This window comes from Lacerta agilis, chromosome 6 (genome assembly GCF_009819535.1).
Source record: "Lacerta agilis isolate rLacAgi1 chromosome 6, rLacAgi1.pri, whole genome shotgun sequence".
NCBI lineage: Eukaryota > Metazoa > Chordata > Lepidosauria > Squamata > Lacertidae > Lacerta > Lacerta agilis.
In genome coordinates, this window is record NC_046317.1 from 37,484,395 (window position 1) to 37,502,821 (window position 18,427).

The 18,427-nt window shown below is 44.9% G+C and overlaps 1 protein-coding gene across 11 annotated transcripts in view; it reads left to right on the forward strand.

The window, feature by feature from the left end:
• The window catches only part of DAB1 (DAB adaptor protein 1), a 561,275-nt gene that overhangs the window by 370,240 nt on the left and 172,608 nt on the right, over window positions 1–18,427 (forward strand). Inside the window, exon 1 of one of the 11 annotated variants that reach the window (XM_033152005.1) lies at window positions 2,812–2,878. The exons of 9 other annotated variants lie outside the window; for them this stretch is intronic. The gene's annotated coding sequence lies outside the window, so the exon portion shown is untranslated. Of the gene's footprint in view, window positions 1–2,811; window positions 2,879–18,427 lie in introns of those variants that run through there. One more of the 11 variants, XM_033152002.1, reaches the window with a different exon arrangement.

An 18,427-nucleotide genomic window follows, 5' to 3' on the forward strand; every position in this document is an offset into this window, starting at 1 on the left:
TCACTAGCTTGGAACTGATGTAGAGACTGGGCTCAAATCAGGCCAGGTACCATCAGATGGTGGCAGTGGGGCTAACTCATAGTTGTCAAGCTTTGGATTTGAAAATAAGGGATCAGCAGTTTCACCTATCCCGGGGACAGTCACATGTCAGTGGTGGGCGGAGCCAGAAGCAAAAGTGGGCGGAGCAGCAATGTAAACTCCAAGCGGGCTCGGGCTCGGAGCGGAGCAAAGAGGAGGGCAGCCAGCAAAGAGGAGGGCAGCCATGTGCTCCACGCAATGGAGCCCCATCGCCTTCTTGTCTGATCCCATCAAAACAGGACAGGAAGCAGCAGCTGCTCAAAGGCAGCCAGGCTCCACCCGCCAGCTAACCCTATTGGCTGGCTGAGGGGCTCGGCGGCAACGGATAGTGGCTGAAGCAGGGGGAGGAATACACCCCCCTGAAAGCACGGGAAACGGCTCCCACTTGCTTTGAGGGCTGAGGCTTTTCTCTCCAAGTAGGCGAGGTCTTCCCACCCAGTCCCTGGCCAGCAGGGGAGGAGCTGCTTCCATTAAAAACGGGAAATTTAAGGGAAATAAAAAATAAGGGAGAGCAGCGGGAAACTGCTTAAAATAAGGGAGAATCCCGGGGAAAACAGGATACTTGACAGCACTGGGCTAACTCAGCCCCTGTCTGCCTCATGGGGGAGGGGGAAGACATTCACAGACTGCCACTACCAGGAAGTCCACAGATAGTAAATCCGGCTTCCTGCACTTTTAGCAAGCAGAATGAGGAACTCTGCTAGTGTTCACTTAAGGGAAAGATGCCCAGTGCGGTGCATGAGAGATTTACTTTGGACTGCACCCTAACCTGCCTCTTGCAAGGAAGAACAACAGCACATGAAGAAGCCCTGAAGTTCCAATAAACAAACTTCCTATAACATCTCCAGAGGCAAGCTTCTCTGTGAAACAGCTTCTTCTTCCACAACTATGCTTTCTTTGGTTTTAATACAGGCTCTTTCATCAGGAAGCTGTATGGAATGCTTCCGTCTCTATTATGGACAGGGTGATATTTGTGGAGAGAAGCTGCTATCACAGAATAGGTTTAATGGGTCGTGAATTTTGTGTCGAGAAGATAGCGTCTAGATGACTTCTGAGCTGCTTGCAGTAGACCTATCGCCTCAGCAGCAAGTGCATTAGACTACATATGCTCAGCTCATTGACTCTGGAGGTAGCAGCCCTAAATGCCTCATTAAATTTTCATGGGTGACTGAGAGAAGCCATGAGGAAGAAGAAGGGGAGGCACACCAGCAACCGCCCCATCACATTATTTGTTATTATGATGGTGTTTTCTAGGGAGGGAGGGAGGGAGGGAGGGAGGGAGGGAGAGGAGAGAGAGCCAGCAACCTGAACATGAGCAAGAGCAAAAATCTCACTTCCAAAGAAACGACCTATTTTCCATAGGTTTTATACAGTGCACCATTCCACTCGAGATTTATCCTTCCTCACAATGACTTATTAATGAAAAATGGCTGACATGCTATTAAGGAGCATGCAAAAGGTGCAGGGGCATGAAATGGATGGAACGAAGTGTGAAAAAACAACAACCCTCTGCTCTGCTTCCTTGGTTGGGGATTTGGTGCCCTAAAACGGGGTGCCAGAACTTCAGGATCCAACCAGATTTCTTGCAAGGAGATTTATATTCCACACCCTGTCAGAGCGAGCCTTGCTAGGGAGGCAGCGTGAATTGCAGGCACGCTCTCTCTCTGCGTGTATGCGTGCATTTGAATAATCTAATTGCAAGGAAACTCTGGATTTACAGTACGCGGCTGGTTCTTTCTGAGGCGCAGAATGCCTGTAACTATATATAATTTCCCCGCATCTCTCTTGAACACCATCATTTAATGAAATTGGCAAATTAAAGTGGGGTCCCCCCCCCGGTGTAATTATAACAGCTCTCCTCCTGCAATCAGTTAAAAAAAGAAAAGAAGATACAGAAGTGCAAACGTTTGTGAGGAGGGATGTGACGGTATTTGGCTATAAGCACATGCCCGGGCTTATTGGCGAAAAGTCTGAATTGGGTCTCCAGGCTTTCCTCAGACCCCCCCTTTCTTTCTTTCATCCCTCGCGCCCTGCTCCTATGGAAAAGTGCGCGCGAAGGGGGGGGGCGGATACATGGTAACGAGAGAGCCTCGTCCTCGCAAAGTTTCTCTTCCACTTCGATAGGTGCTTTCCTCCCAAAGCGCGCGAATTTCCAGGCTGGCGCGTGGAGATGGAGGGGCGTGGAGCGAAAAGAGGGGCGCGTGAGGGGAGCCTCGTTTCTAGCCGTGCCAGGAATGCCTCCTTCCCTGGACCAGGGAGCCTGCGAGTCGCGTGAGGAGAATCCAGCGTGGCTTTCTCTCTCCCCGCCCCCACCTTTTTTTCCTTACACGCCGAGGACACCCTCGCGTCGCTTCAGAAATCATCATCATCATCATCATCCAGGCGCTAAATCCTCTCGCCACCCCCCACCCCGCGTCTCCCTCGCGTCTCTCCGAGCGGGAGGAGGCGGCGTTAGCAGCAGCAGCAGCAGCAGCAGCAGCAGCGACGGCGGCAGCCAGCGACCCTTCCTCTCCTCCTTGGCCTCCCCCTCCCTCCTTCCCTCGCTCGCTCTCTCCGGCTGGCCTCAGCTTAACCGCGTCGTCGGGGGCCTGAGAGGGCAAAGGCGGCAGGGGGCGGATGCACCCAGCGAGCAGCGGAGGGGGATGGAGGAGCTGGCGGAGCCGCGCGCGGGCTGAGCTGGGGACACAGAGCGCGGGAGAGAAAGAGAGAGGCGAGCGAGTAGCGAGCGGACGGACGGGCGGCGGCCAGCAGCTGCCTCAGTCTCCGACCATGCGCAGGAGGGAGGGCTCGGCCCGGCGAGGTGAGTCGGGTGCGAGGCGGCGGGCGCCAAAGGGGGTGGGGCAGTCCTGGGCAAAGGCTGCGCGTGCGCGTTGGCGTGGCGAGCAGCGCCCTCGGAGCCGCCGGGGCATCCCTTGCGCGCGCCTCGGGGGGCGCCTCGTAAAAGTGGAGAGCGGCAGTACGACCCGCTCCTCGCGCGGCTCCCTGACGAGCCTCGGGGTAGCCCCGCGGCGGCGCCCGCTCCCCTTTCCGCCCGCAGCTTCCGCGGAGCGCGTGTGTGGAGGTGCTGGTTCTCCACCCAGCCGGGCTCCGTTCCTCCCAAGAACAGGTGCCGTCTTCTTTCCTCCCCTTCGCCGACCCTTCCTGATGAAAACAAAGTGGGACACGTGCGCGCGTGGGGACTCGATGGTGTGTGTGTGTGTGCGCGCGCGCGCGCGGGGAGGCAATGTTAGAGCAAGGGAACCTCTTCTCCCACCCCCACCCCGCCCCCAGTGGTATGGCATTTGAGTTTGCTCCATTCACTGAATGCTGGTGGGTTCCTCACCTCTCAAACTCGAAAGCTGCCTCCCCTTTCCTATTCATGCTTTGCCTCAAGAAGGCGGGTGGCCCCCACGTGCAGCCCTGCGGAGTGCAGAGGCAAGTTTTCTGCAGGGCACCCATCCTACAAATTGGCAAAGAACCGTGCAGGAATAATAGTTTCCCCCCTTGTCTGTCAGGAGGTAGCAACTGGGAGTTGTGGAGAGAGAGGAGGCGGTGGATGCTCTATTTCTGCCTCCTTGGATTTCTGGCTCCTCCCGTGTAGGCATGAGGGGGGGGGGGGAAGGGTCCCCTGTAATTGCTCTGGTGAGGAAAAATGCTTCAAGCTCCTCATTATTTTCCCACTTCATTACAAGGCACAGATTCTCCAGGCATTGACAGCGGCATTCATCCCGCACTCATCTCCAACTTGTCTTGCGTTCTCCATACTTCCTCCTAATACATAAAAGAAGGAAGTTTTGCTGCTCATCTCTTTAAACCCAACAGTGAAAAAGCTTCCATCCAGCTTTCTGACATGCATTCTTTATTAGACAGTTTGCATTCTTCTATAAGACAGGCTTCTTTTTCTGTGCTCTTGCATATAAACCCCTATGAAGATCAGCCTTGTCCTTATAATTACTTCTGCTCCCCACTAAAAAGCACAGGGGGGGGGGGAAGAGAATATATGATTGTGTGCTTAAAAAATAATAGCAACCAGGATTCAGCATTCCTGGTGGAAAGCTGCATGTGCGATGGAAATGGAGTTTGTTTTGTGACTGAGTAATAGTTCCCATCGTTCCATTATAGCTATACACAATGTCATGTTATTGTGACAGCACACAAAAATATGTTTCCTCTTCTGTGTTTACTATTATGCACAGCAATGTTGCAGATGCTTTGGTAGTTCCCTGGGGCTGTTCATAAGGTAATTGCACATCAGATAGTAAAGCAATTTTTCTGATTTCAATAGTACGCAGAAGGAATTCTAAGTCCAAATCAGGAAAAAAACAAAAAAAACAAAGCCATTATTGTTTGCAACTGTGCTCGGCTCTGAGCCTAAACCGATATATACTTAGGGATGATCTTGGTTTGCAATCTGTCATTTTCATAATACATCTCCTGAACATCATTGTGCTGCTCTCTACTGTCCATTTAAAAAAGGTGTATTATTAGAGTCTCATATTTTTAAAAGCACTACTCATTCGTGTGTTTGTCGGGGGTTTTCTTTTGTATGATATATTAGGACAGTGTTTTTCAACCTTTTTTGGGCAAAGGCACACTTGTTTCATGAAAAAAATCACGAGGCACACTACCATTAGAAAATGTTAAAAAAGTTAACTCTGTGCCTATATTGACTATATATAAAGTAATTCTCTTGAATAGGAATCAAATAAACAAATTTTTCCCACGGCACACCAGGCAGCATCTCGCGGCACACTAGTGTGCCGCGGAACAGTGGTTGAAAAACACTGTATTAGGAGTTCAGCTTCTTCCCTCTCCCTTGTGAATTGAACACAAAAACTGTTATAACCAGAGATACAATGTAGCAAACCAGAGACAGATATCCACTACTTTAGGACTCAAAGCTTCATAGTCATTGTAGGGATGTACATGCTGTATGCATCCTCGTGTTACCAGAGTAATTATTGGGTGGAAAGAAAGCTTACTCAGGAGATGGCAGAGCATGCTTTGCCCCATTTAAAACTTTCACTTGTTCGGAACACATCTAATGAAATGCAAAGGTACAAATGTCATCACTGAGGGTATCTGAGAGTTTTCATCTGTGCAGACCTCTAGATGTCTCTGTATAGGTGAAGAGCTTGAAGGTGGTGGGTGGGGAATAGACTCTTAGACCTTCTTATGTGTAAAAAGGCATCCATTCACAATGGTGGCTGTGGAGGAACTAGGCCCCTTATCTGGATGCAGTCTGCGAATCCTAGTTTCTCAGCAGGCTTTGAAACAACTCAAGAGACTCACATAATGTTAAACAAAAGATGATTTTGTTGATGGAAGTTGTGTCGGGTATGATTTGATGAAAAACATTTCAACACTGTAGCGACATTTGCATGTAAATATGACGGGTGGTGCTGTGGGTTAAACCACAGAGCCTAGGGCTTGCCGATCAGAAGGTCGGCGGTTCGAATCCCCGCGACGGGGTGAGCTCCCATTGCTCAGTCCCTGCTCCTGCCAACCTAGCAGTTCAAAAGCATGTCAAACTGCAAGTAGAAAAATAGGTACCACTCTGGCGGGAAGGTAAACGGCATTTCCATGCACTGCACTGGTTCACCAGAAGTGGCTTACGCTGGCTCCCTCGGCCAGTAAAGCGAGATGAGTGCCACAACCCCAGAGTCGTTCGTGACTGGACCTAATGGTCAGGGGTCCCTTTTGTTGTTGTTGTTCAGTCGTTCAGTCGTGTCCGACTCTTCGTGACCCCTTGGACCAGAGCACGCCAGGCACGCCTATCCTTCACTGCCTCCCGCAGTTTGGCCAAACTCATGTTAGTAGCTTCGAGAATACTGTCCAACCATCTCATCCTTTGTCGTCCCCTTCTCCTTGTGCCCTCCATCTTTCCCAACATCAGGGTCTTTTCCAGGGAGTCTTCTCTTCTCATGAGGTGGCCAAAGTACTGGAGCCTCAACTTCAGGATCTGTCCTTCTAGTGAGCACTCAGGGCCGATTTCCTTGAGAATGGATAGGTTTGATCTTCTTGCAGTCCATGGGACTCTCAAGAGTCTCCTCCAGCACCATAATTCAAAAGCATCAATTCTTCGGCGATCAGCCTTCTTGATGGTCCAGCTCTCACTTCCGTACATTACTACTGGGAAAACCATAGCTTTAACTATACGGACCTTTGTTGGCAAGGTGATGTCTTTGCTTTTTAAGATGCTGTCTAGGTTTGTCATTGCTTTTCTCCCAAGAAGCAGGCGTCTTCTAATTTCGTGACTGCTGTCACCATCTGCAGTGATCATGGAACCCATGATCACCCATGATCAGGGGTCCCTTTACCTTTACCTTTATGATGGTATTTGCTGTTAGTCGCTCTGAGCCCGGCTTTGGCTGGGGAGAGCGGGATACAAATAAAATTTATCATCATCATCATGGTTGATAGAGGTGTTGTGCTATCACAAAATTCTCCAAGTACTGTATCTGTATCTGTAGAGTTTGGAAGCAGCCCACTCTCTTTTTGGATCTACTGTGTCTCAGGTTCAATTTGTTATTTGGAGCCAATCTGATCTTTTAAATCCAAAGTCTGCTTTGCTCCATTGATTAAAATGGGGAATCTAAAACTGGTGATAACTCTTTTCACATGAGTGGATGGCATTTGCAGACAGAGGAGCCCCTCAAGTGTGTACTAACTCTACAAAATTACAGGTAGATGCATTCTGGCTTTTTCATGCAAGGAATCTTAATTTTTAATAAATAAATAAATAAATAATTTAATTCTTTAAAATTTTTGCCACAATTGAATGCAACTTGCAGGCAGGTTTCTTGCTTCTGAGGTGATGAAGCCTGCCAAATTTAGGAAAGACGAGTGCAGCAGTTCTCCTACAAAAGCAGACTTGGCCAATTTGGGGTGGGGAAAAAGAAATCCCATGACCACCCCTAGTTTTCTGGAGGCAATTATTTTGAAAATTGGGACTTAAAGGAAGCACTCCTGAGTAAGAAGCCTGAAGAAGTTCAGACAGATACTTCCAGGGGCTATTGAGCTGGTGATTTTACCTTAGTTATTAAAAAAAAACAAAAAAAAAACTGGGAAAATGTCGCAGTTTGTCCCATACCGTCTTTCTCTGTGAAGGAAGGAGAGAGAGAGAGAGAGAGAGCGCACTACAGTTTTTAATAGTTTATTAGAGAAAACTCTGCTTGGGAAAGAAGGGGGCTACCCCTATAGTCTTAACTTTGCCACTTACACCCTGCTCTCATGGCTAAAACTTGGAGGAGATGATGGACCATAGGAAAAACAACTGAGTGTATTCAACACGCCCCCTTCATTTCTGATACAGTAGTGGCTGTGGAAAATAATTCACTGTGATTAAAACGTAACAGCACGTGACTGATAGGTATGTAGTGGCATCCACTTGTCAAAAGTTAGTCCATGGGGGGAAGGAGATGGATCTGCTATGGCAGTGTGTTTCCTGATAGCACAATAAGTAGAGCATCAGACTCTTCATCTCAGGGGTCACAGGTTTGAACCCCACGCTGGGCAAAAGATTCCTGCGTTACAAGAATCCTGCATTTCAGGGGGTTGCACTAGATGACCCCCCAGGATCCCTTCCAACTCTACAATTCTATGATGATGAGCATTCCGTACTCATGATCAGCTGATAGGTAGAGAGTTCAGTCCTGCTCTGCAGTGGTCTGCTTTGCCAGCATGTTCCCTGCAGGGAACATTTTGGCAAAACACCACCCAGCAGGACTGAACCCCCCCCCATCAGCTGATGCTAATCAAGAAAATCAGCTGATTGGCAGACGGTCATGGTTTTGTGGAAAATGATCATGTGAGCCAAATTGGACCCCCTAACAGGCCAAGATTAACCTGTGGGCTAGAGCTTCCCCCAACCCAGGTGCTGACCACCAGTGGTGTATTTTTGATGGATTGACGTATAGCTTCATAAAAGAGAGAGGGGCTGTAAAGGTTATTATATTTCTGTTTTAAGAACAGACCACTCTTTGAGGCAGTCTTCACATTGAAGGAAATGAATATTTCTGAAAATAACTGCAGTGTACATTATAGCCCCGTGCAGAATGGCAGAGTGCAGAAATGTATGTGAGTGACAAGGGACTTGGATCACACCTGCCAGTCCTCTTTCTGATATCCAAGTATTGATTGTAACTTTTGCGCAGACTGCAAACTCATGGACTGTGCCTTCGCAAAAATGAAGGTCATGTGTTCAGGGACGACATGCGTTAGTCATGTCAGTGGCTGGTTGAATGGAAAAGACTTTAGGGAGAGAAGAAAGGAAGATTAATAGTAAACCTACACAAACTCCAAAAGCCTGTTAGAGTGTTTATCATTTCCTGACCTATCAGTAAAAATTAGCAAACAGTTTCTTCCACACAAAATAGTTCCCAAACTAAATCTTTATTTCACAGGGAACTATTTTTATTACTATAATTATTTTGCCAGTTTCCCTAAATTCTGACTCTATATCTGCAGTACTTAATCACCTTCATTGTTTTCGGCCATTCAAACAGAATAAAAATTACTTATTGTTGATGAAGCTCATCTCACAAGCTGTTTCACAGTGTGTTTCTATTGCTGGATGCAGAACTGTGGAAACTGCAGAGCATATATCAATTCTTTTTTTTTAACTCCCCTCCCCCAATATCAATCTGCTCCTTGCTGCTGTGTTTATTTAAAGAAAAATAATAACAGGAAGTTATTGCTAAATGTTTTGATCAATATCTTGGATTTCTACCTGCTGTATATGATATTTAACACCTGCCTTTAATATATAGTTTTGGAGAAATGCTTTAAATTGAGGCTTCAATTCTACAATACTTACCTGGGAATAAGTCTCTTTGAACTCCATGGGGCTTAACTTCTGAGTAGATGTGTATACAGAGTAGGACAGTGGAATGGACTCCCTCAGGAGGTGGTGGACTTCTTCATTGGAGGTTTGTAAGCAGAGATTGGATGGTCATCCGTCATAGACGCTTTGCTTGAGATTCCTGCATTGCAGGGGGTTGAACTAGATGACACTCAGTGCAATATGTTATTTACACTTACAAGGAAAATGAATGTGGATGCCTTTCTGTATGTTTTCCTATATTGCTTGAGCTCAAAGTGGATTGCTTATAATGCTGAGAAAGAGCAGTATCTGTGCCCTGCGTTTCTGTGCGCTTGTGCGATGATTTAAGACCATTTCAGGACAGCAAGGGAGGAGGACATTGGCTCTCATGCTTCTTAGTGGGATCTGTCTTCTGTGAGTGCACATACCAGTGGCTTCATCTTATGATGATTGAAATTGATTTTCCTTTTTATCTCAGCTGGTGAAAGATCCAGTGGGTGCCCTTTGACCGGTGGCCCCATATGATGAAGTGACACCAAAAGTGGAGATTATCATCTTGAGATAGAAGCTGTAGGGCATCGAGAGCAATTGCCACGACATAAGCAGACTTTGTCGAGGCAGTAAGCGTGCTTGAATGTATTTACAAGCCATAGCTATCAGCATGTGGAACTGAGCGAAAAGAGCCAAGGCCAATTAGGATGAAGGCTGTTTCTCACTAAAACCTCTCCTTCTAAGTTGATATATGTTCCTGAAAAATAAAAGGTTACTTTATTATGCATGTTAACATACACACAAACCAGATACAAAAATAAATATATTGCTTCCCCCCCAGTGCTGAAGATAAATAGATAATAACAGCTTGAATAAAAACAGTGTTTTGTTTTTTCTGTGTCTGTTTAACATTGCCTCATACATGTGTAACCTATTAAAGACAACCCCAGACAACAAAGCATTGCAGGGAAATCTTAATCCCCTATCCGTGCCACTGGAGGGCATAGGATAAGACAGAAAGGACCATCTGCTGGGTTCTGTTGGCCTGTGTTGCTGGGTCAGAGTCCCCTGTTGCATCCAGGGAACAGGAAGCTACTGTGTAAAAGTAGCCTGTGTAAAAAATCTTGATACAGGATGTGGCAATGGTTTGGCACCATAGTCTTTGGATCCAGTCCACAGATGCCCTGGAGCTGGCACAGCAAAAAAGAAAAAAGGGGGGGAAAGAAACCTCGCACCCCATCTTCTATGCTGGCTGATGTGAAAAGCAGTGTTTAGGATTGTTCTAGGTAAGTGCTTTTGGAAGGTGTATGAGACTCAGAACAGGATGCACCCCAGGGACAGGGAGTTTTAAAATGAAGCTACCAACAATCCCTGCCTCTGTGCTTTTGCTGTCAGACATGGTGTGCTCAGGGGCGGAGGAAGCCTCTTGGCCGCCCGCGACACACGTCGGATGGGCTGCGCATATGTGGAAATGCCGTACATGTGCAGTCCATCCGGCCTGGCGCTGCTGCTCCCACAGTGACCGGATGACCCGCAGAGCGGGCGGCGGGTTGTGGGGCTGCCCCGTTTGTGCTGCTTTATGGACAGGGTGGCCCCACAGACCGCCACTCACTTGGTGGCTCACTCAGTCACCGCGGGAGCAACGGCAGTGACTCAGACACACTGTGCATGCCCGGAAACTCTGGGCATGCACAGTGCATCTGGCCTGGCGCTGCTGCTCCTGCAGCAACCGGGCGGGCCACCGGGCAGGCGGCGGCTTGTGGGCTGCCCCGTCCATAAAGCAGCACGGATGGGGCAGCCCCATGAGCCGCTGCTCACTCGGCGGTTTGCTCGGTCGCCTCGGGAGCAGTGGCGCCAACTTGGATGCACTGCGCATGCCCAGAATTTCCAGGCATGTACAGTGCATCCGGCCCGGTGCTGCTGCTCCCGCAGCAACCGGGGGAGTCGCCGGGTGAACGGCGGCTTGTGGGGCTGCCCCGGCCATCCGCGAAGCAGCACGGATGGGGTGCCGGGCGGTGGGAAGTGGCGGGAGGGGCCGCTGAGTGTCACCCCCTCCCCTGGAACACGGGGCACCCCGCCCCATTGCCCCTCCCTTGCTACGCCACTGGGTGTGCTGCTGGTAAAATAAATAAAAAACGTTGCTCTTCCTTTGACTTGGCTCTGTAAGACTGAATGGCTTTTGCTTTTGCAGTGGAGAGGCAAAGTTATTAAAGTTTTCATAGATCAAAACCTTTTGTTTTAAATTATGATAAAATTAATGAGGAGTATAGGAATACTTATGCAACTTCTCAGTTTCATGTTTTTGTGTTGCCAGATGGCTCAAAAACAACAGACTGGAGAAGCAAAATGCTTTGTCTACTATCTTGGGGAAGATCTTCCAGGAAGGTCTTGTGTGAAAAGTCCAAGTTTGGTGAATTGAAGGGGTTCCACATCAGGAACTCTTAACTTTTGCTGCTATTTCATAAATTTATCTAACAAAGGGTATCATTTGCCTAATTTATGTTGGACTAAAGAAACTCCATTATTTATGTGTAGTTTGTAGAGAAAAAGGTGATAAACGAAAAGGAATTTGGTTTGTGGATGATCACATCAGCCTATGACAGACACGTCCAACAGGTAGATTGTGATCACTGGACGTCTGTGGTAGATCACTGGTAGATCACTGGCTCCACTCAAAGAAGCTCAACAACTTTGGCTCCCCTAAAAAAAAAGCTCAACATTTTTGCCTTGCACCCCCCAAAAACGGGGCTTTCCTCCTCCGTAAACAAGCTCAACATCTTTGACCTGAACCCCTAAAAATGGGCCTTCCTCCTTTCTAAAAGAAGCTCAGCAACTTTGACCTGAATCCCCAGAAAGGGGGTAGATCACTGCCAGTTTTTAACTCTGTGAGTAGATCACAGTCTCTTGGGAGTTGGCCACCCCTGGCCCTTTGACACTAACTTGTACAGGTGTGATCATTGTTCCCTGTAGGCCAATGCTGTCTGCTCTGAATGGCAATGGCTCTTCGAGATCCTTTATGACTTGAGAGTAATCACTCTCTTGTTTTACAGTGGTGGTAAGGGGAACTGTAGAGGCAAGAAATAGCAGTCACATATCTACAGAGGAAGGCATTGCGTTTGCTGAGTTTATTTCTGAAGGTCCTATGCAGTCCCTTCTCACAGACAGAAGAGTAATCCTGACTGTGCAGGATTGTTTAAACCTGATCAGTCTTCACATGCACAAATGTTGCCAAATTGCTATTGATTTTTCCATTTTGCTATTTGCTGGGTATGAAGAAATCTTTTATTGCTTAAATCTGTGTTTCCTTTGTTTTGTCTCAGACGGTCATTCATATAATAATGCTGGCAGTAATACCTCAAGAGCGATCCAAGTACCACTTCACAGTATTCTGCTGCAGTCCCTCAGAAATGAAAGGGATTATAATTTTGTAAGTGGTTCTAGAATTGCCCTCTCATCTTTTTTTTTCTGTAGGAAGACAGATCTCATGATAGATGTCTATTTTTGCGCAGTATATGTCAATCTAAAAATACAGTGCAGCCCAGATTTTACCAGCAAACTAAGATAAGAGAATCTTCAACTCTTTCATGAAGATTTTAAATATGTGCATTTGAAAGTGCTGACTTTGCTCAAATGAACTACAGAATATGAAGAACACAAATACGTTTCTCACACTTTTCAGCCACAAGCAGTCAAACCACATGAAAAAATATTTAACAATAAAAATTCTACAATGATTATCAATAAATTTCTACTAAACATATGAGAAGCCTGTCCCATATTACACTTCAATTAATAAGCAATACAGAATTTATACCATGAAATCAATATACCCTTACAGCACAAATATTCCAATATAATAATAGAACAACAATACTCTAGCAGCCAACATAGCAAAACATATACCCTTTCAAGTAATAATTGAAACTACTATAGAAAAAAGAAATTATGTAACCACAGTTCAAAGAAATAATACTGCTCTGATTACATTTGTTTGTTTGTTTGTTTAGTAACTTTTCAATATGTTTAGGCCACTTTGCTGACCAGATGCTCATCCAAAGTGGCCCACAATAAAAACAACGGATAGAGAAAAGAACAATAATACAAAATTTCAGAACTTAAAACTACAACTCGGCAACACTCCACATAAGAAAATGTACCCACAGAGTCAGAAAACATCAACTATCAGGTGATCACCCAGCTATTAAAACATCTTGCCTGGAAGGCCAGTTTGCAGGCGGTGTCTTCGGGGCCTTTCAAAAACCTTTGCAATGTATAAGTTTGATGCAGTTCCAATGGAAAGGAATGTCATAATTATGGGGCTGCAGCAGAGAAGCATCTCTCCTTTATGACCACAACTCTTACCGACTTAAGTGGGTGGACACACCAGGTGAGCCTCCAAAGCAGATGTTAAAGCACAGACAGAATGTTTTGAAGGCAGGTGGTCTAATAAATGGGTCTGAAACAGTTAGGCTTTTAAATATAAAAAAGCACTTTAAACTGGACTAGGAAGCGCACCAGTAACCAGCACAGTTGAAATAGTAAAGGTGTCACAGATGTGACTGCCTCACCCTCAATAGGACTTTGACCAGCTGAAGTTTCTGAACCATTTTAAAGGCAGTTTCACATAGATCAAATTCCAGTATTGACAGAACCAGAGCATGGATCACTGTGGCAAAGTCAGCCCTGTCCAGATAGGGGTGCAGTTGATGTAGCAGCCAAAACTAGTAGAAAGCTCTCTTCTTCCATCAGTGCTGAACCCACTGTGCTCCTGAGTGCATACTTGGTATTTCTAGAGCTGGGAATCTCTCCACCCACAACTTGGATTCAACATCAGCTTGCTTGATAGCATCCATCCGGAAAATGCTTCTAGGCACCTGTTTAGGATTTCAACAGTTTCCCTGGGATCTGAGGATAGAAAGGAAAGGATAGATAGAGCTGAATGTCGTCAGCACACTGATGGTACTGCAGCCCAACCCTCCTAGTGGCTTCATGTAGATGGTTGAGCAGCATGGGGTAGGGATCGGCGATGAATTGGTACACCATCCAAAAATGGTTCGAAGGCCACATTGTGATAGCGATTTCATAATATTTGACCTGGCAATGTATCATGCATCAAAATGTGTATGTGTGTCATCACTTCTACATGTATTGAGGAACAGCGCAGCGCTTGCTGGAGCTGGCAAGAAGATGAGGAGAGTTGGCATCCACCGGCTGGCTGCCTTCCCTTTCCCCTCCCCGTTCCCTCCAGTGTCAGAGCAGTCCCAGCCTCAGCGCCTTTCCATAACCACAGTGTCCTGCTCCCTGCCTTCTCTGTGTCACTGGAAAATAATAGCTTTCTTTTCCCTTCAGATAGAAAGTTTGTGCAAGAAGCTTTTTTAAAAAAATCACTTCATACTATATAATCTCAATTGTATGGACCCACCTCATATTTGGAAATTGTTTGTATGCCAGTCGTTCTTATGCTTCAAACTACTCCACAGAAAGGTTATTTTCTATCAAAGCTTCTTGTCTGTGTGGCACAGCTGCAGGTGGCAAACTATCTTCTTGAGTGGCTCTTCATATAGCTGGAGAAATTTTAGGCACACTGTTGCAAGAGGGGTTGACTTTATCATTTGCATCCTGCTCTTCTACAGTAATGCTCAGAAAGGCTCACAGTGGAGTAAACATAGATACAGTCCTAAAATACAATTTGAATGAATCAATCTTGTTAACAGCAAACAATTCAAATGCAATATACTGTACTGTATAATAAGCAAGTAGAACAAGCCACACTGAAGCAAAACTAACCAGATGTTGAAAGCCTGTCAGCATTTTTGTCACATGTTGAAACAGGACCCAAGGCAGCGTGGCTAAAGTGGGGTCATGCCAATAGCTTAGAAACAGGACTATGAGTAGGTTATGTGGATGAGGCACAACATGAAGAATGGAGGCTTAGCAGAGACAGGGAATTAGGAAGTCACTAGTAGGATAGAAGGGGACGTGGGTGGCACTGTGGGTTAAACCACAGAGCCTAGGGCTTGCCAATCGGCATTTTGAATCCCCGCAACGGGGTGAGTTCCTGCTGCTGGGTCCCTGCGCCTGCCAACCTAGCAGTTTAAAAGCATGTCAAAGTGCAAGTAGATAAATAGGTACCGCTCTGGCGGGAAGATAAACAGCTGCTCTGGTTCACCAGAAGCGGCTTAGTCATGCTGGCAACATGACCTGGAAGTTGTATGCTGGCTCCCTCGGCCAGTAAAGCAAGATGAGTGCCACAACCCAGAGTTGTCTGCGACTGGACCTAATGGTCAGGGGTCCCTTTACCCTTTACCTTTAGTAGGATAGAAGGAATGGGATAAAGCCTTGCTACAAGTCTTTTATACAGGACAGGCTATATATATGCTGTTAGAAGAAAGAAGAAAGAGAAGGGCTTCATTGGGAGGGAGGTTGAAAGCTGGCAAACCAAGGAAGCTCATGTTGGATAGCAGCTAAATGACAGAGAAATTCTGTAAAACACCTACCCACATAAGTGTTTTCTTTTTTCTTTTTAAAATCTTTTTATTCATTTTTTTGACAATAACAACAAACAAAAACAACAAACAAACAAACCCATACATCATTCATATACTTTTCCACATATAAGCTCAATTTATATCACTAATAACAAGAAAAAGAAAATTATAGTAATAACATTTATGTCAAAATTATATCCAGTTCATTTTAGTCGTTCCATTCATCACAGAAAAAGGAACTAAATTATATATGGGTATTTGACTTCCCTAGTTCAACTCTCCACTGATTCAATATTAAAAAAAGAATAATTAAAAAAAGAACGCATAACAATTGTACCTCTATTCATAAATCACGTAACCTCACAAATTATTTTATCACTATTTCTTTTCAACTGATACAAGAGTTATTCCAGCGCACGAACCATGTTTAGGTTGCACCTCCTTTTTAAATAAAATGACAGAGAAATTCTGTAAAACACCTACCCACATAAGTGTTTCCAACATGTCAGTGTCATATTTAAACTGAAATTTGATGTGCATTATCAGTGGAAACTAGTGGTATTTGTTTTTAAGCGCCTGCTGTACTTAAAAGGTAAAGGGACCCCTGACCATTAGGTCCAGTCATGTCCAACTGGGGTTGTGCTGCTCATCTCGCGTTACTGGCCGAGGGAGCTGGTGTACAGTTTCCGGGTCATGTGGCCAGCATGACTAAGCTGCTTTTGGTGAACCAGAGCAGTGCACGGAAACGCCAGTTACCTTCCCGCTGGAGCGGTACCTATTTATCTACTTGCACTTTGACATGCTAGGTGGGCAGGAGCTGGGATCGAGCAATGGGAGCTCACCTTATCGCGGGGATTCGAACCGCTGACCTTCTGATCAGCAAGCCCTAGGCTCTGTGGTTTAACCCACAGCGCCACCCACATACTTTAGGGACATAGTAATTTTTGAAACTGTGATAAACCATGGTTGTTGTTTTTTTAAGTTGTAGAAAACTGCCACACAGTTATGGAATTTCCTTAAGAAGGTGAACATAGACAATTAAACTTTTTTCATTTTCTGCAGTACAGGTTTGTATGAAAAAAAAATCATTTGCTTAGGGTAATAAGGGTTATTCAATATATTGTTAAATACAGTTGAAGAAAAGTACATCACATTAAAAACAGCAAGAGGTTGCATGTTATTTCAGCAAGTAATTAAATAGCAATGCTAGACGTTTCCTCTTTTCTGCAGTAAGCTACGGTTTTGAAAGACCTGTAGGAAGCCTTTCTAGTTTACTTCTAAGATTAAATATGAATATATACCATCAGTCAATTATGGTTTTAGAAATGTCTGTGACAAAATAAACATTATTTGAGAAATATGATCACACTTGGAAAGCAAAGCCAGCAGCAGAAGTGTTAATACACATTTAAAGATGATGATTTGTGGCTTTACTTATGGTACTTAGCAAGATGATAAGGCTATTCAATGTCATATGCAAAATGTCCTTCAAGTTCTACTTGGGATAAATGACAGTCAAAAAAACATACCTTGAAGACCAGTCTAAATGCCAGTTGCCATTACTTGAATTTCAGTAAAATTCAAAACCACAACCTTCTTGATTCCAAGTAGTCCCATATATTAATAGAGCTACTATGAAGTAATTGGAATTGGCTTATGCACCAGTTAGAAACAGATCACTTGCAATGGACAAATGATTCTATTTCCAGCCAGTTAAAAGGTATAATAATACTAATACTAATACTAATAATAATGCTAATACTTAGGTATGATTTGGGGCAAGTTAGCACCTTGTGTTTTTCCCCCTTTAAGCTTTCAGCTTTGCCTTTAATGCAATCTAGCATCAGGGTAATTAATGAAAAACTCACACTTCCTTTTAAACTTTAATGTGAGCCACCTTGTCTTCATAAAATTGAGCTGCTGTTTAGTTCATCAACAGCCATTGTGGCAAATATTTTATTAATATTTCAATTTTCAGTTCACTTTTACAAAATAAAATATGCAGTTAAATTATATCCTTTCTTCCTGTTCTTGCTCCAATGTGCAGCTGGGGCTGAATCCTGACATCTTCCATGTATGCCATTATTCTCCTTCAAACTATGAGGTATAAAATGCATTAGCAGCAGATTAATACTTCACTGCAAAATGAGATTCACCTGATAGACATGACTTCATATTGTGTCCTAACTATGCATCTGCCAAACCATGAAATTAGGGACCTTTCCAAAATCTATTTCCCTCCCTTTTCATTGTGGAAAATGTAGCATGGATGACTTTTCTTCAGTGAGAGTGTCACCCTCATTTGCTGGTGGATTCTCAGCTAGTCATTTCCTGTTTTACAATGACATTGGCAATGTCATGCAAGAATCCTACTTTCCTGTACCTTGTTAGTGCACCTGGGAATTAATTGCTGCCTGCATTTCCCCCCTTTTTATTAAGCTCTAATTAGTGCCAGATAAATTTGGAACGATCAAAAGCGATTCTTCTTCACTCGGCATGTAGTTAACTTGCAGAGGATTACATACTGTAATGTTTTAAAGGAATCGTTGTATTACTTACAGCAACAGTACAAGATTTCTTTTCCTCATAAAGTACAACCTGGCACAAAACAAGAGAGCCACATGCCAAAAAGGAAGTCAAAGGCAGCCAGATGTGGTGACAGACACAACACACACAAAACCAGTATCCTTTCTCCATCTCAGTGCATGGGTTAGGTAAAACATCTGTTAGGTCTTTGATTTTTGACAAATATTTTGCACTCATATAGGGAGTGTAATGAGTCAATGAAATATGGTATGATTCTTCCGCACATACATATTCTTATATATTCAAATAGCAAACATTCTAAGCAGATGGAGATCTAATGTATCTTATGCCTGTATAGAAATGCTGCACACACTTCCAGTTCCTTGTGTTTGTTCTTCTTGGTCTTTCCATGTTTGTTGTTGCAAGCCTGCATCCTTGGTTTTTAAGTTGAAAATGAAATGCTTTTGAATGCATTGAGGCTGCAATCCTGTGAACACTTAGGTAGGAGTAAAGGTAAAGGTAAAGGGACCCCTGACCGTTA